This window comes from Lactuca serriola, chromosome 2 (assembly GCF_051521515.1).
Source record: "Lactuca serriola cultivar US96UC23 chromosome 2, Lser_US96UC23_V15, whole genome shotgun sequence".
In the NCBI taxonomy this organism is placed as follows: Eukaryota; Viridiplantae; Streptophyta; class Magnoliopsida; order Asterales; family Asteraceae; genus Lactuca; species Lactuca serriola.
This window is the reverse complement of record NC_136409.1, coordinates 37378843-37380128: the sequence shown is the minus strand read 5'-3', so window position 1 is coordinate 37380128 and position 1286 is coordinate 37378843. Positions and strand designations below refer to the sequence as shown.

General features: G+C 37.6%; 1 non-coding gene across 1 annotated transcript; it reads right to left on the bottom strand.

The window, feature by feature from the left end:
- Nucleotides 1-878: 878 nt before the first annotated feature.
- LOC145090919 (small nucleolar RNA R71) lies at nt 879-984 on the bottom strand. Its single transcript, XR_013701841.1, has one exon. It is a non-coding gene; the product is annotated as a small nucleolar RNA R71 (small nucleolar RNA).
- Nucleotides 985-1286: the final 302 nt, after the last annotated feature.

Genomic DNA, 1286 nt, shown 5'->3' with positions numbered 1-1286 from the left:
GATGTTACATGCTTAGGACGTGAACTCGGTAATTATATGTTATTTTTTCGTTTTTCATTTTCTGTTTACTTTTTCTGCTACAACATGAGGTGGTATTTCTTACCACGTCGTGGAGAACGTTCAGTAGGAATTTTTAATTAGTTTTTGTTCATTTTTACGTTTTTATTTTTTGTTTTTGATGCAGTAGTATACGACCCGTGTATCAAACACACCATGGACGCCACCTTTTGATGATCCAGAGTCAGCCCTTCGTAAAAAGACAGATAAGAACGTAGGAGAAACCAACCCACCAAAGAAATCACCAATTCAAAGATCTTAAATCAGTTTTTGGTAAGAAGAAAGGGAAGAACGTAGGTGAATTGAGCAATTCCTTGAAAAATGAAAGAAAGGTTGAAAGCTTTTAGCATAATCCGAACACACAAGAATCTGAATATGAATCTGAACCCGAATTAGATAAAGAAGAGAGAGAACCTGAAGACGAGCCAAAAGAAAAAATGGCGGACATTACCGACATTTCGATGGAAACATACAAGAAGAGAATCTGAGATGATACCGTTCTAGCTTTAGTGCAACCCGCGATTCTCACCACCGCCAAATTCAAGCTAAAAGGACATATTCTTTCAGTGCTTAAGGATGTTCCATTTTCCGAGAAAGATCATGAGGATGCTTACAAACACCTTGATGAAGTCAGTGACTTTGCTAAATACTTCAACATCCCAAATACTCCACGTGAAATGGTGTTATTGAGAATGCTTCCAGTCACTTTTAAAGGAGCTACTAAGGATTGGTTGAAGGCACTTCCACCGGGTTCCATTACTCCGTGGGCACAAATGTGTGAACAATTCTTAGAGCAATTTTGCCCACCATCAATAGTACCTAAACTTAAGAAGGCAATAGCTAACTTTAAGCAACAACCGGGTAAATCACTTTATGAAGGATGGGAGCATTACAAGGGATTACTTTGAAATTGCTCCCAAATGATTTTAATGTGCAACAAGAAGTATCAATCTTCTATGATGGGGTAAATGTGATGACAAGGAAAATCCTTGATTCTCAAGGACATTTAACAAAGAAAAATCCCGCAAAAATCAAGGAGCTTAATGAAGAGTTTTCTAAGCATTCATGTGAGTATCAAAATCCTTGACATGATGGAGCTAAAGGAATTGGGAGTGGCACTTCGGAAGACATGGCGGCTACTTTGGCTATGCTAAATAATATGGATCAAAGTATGACAAAAATGGACTAATCTATACATGCTATTCATGTGGGTTATGAAACATGTAATG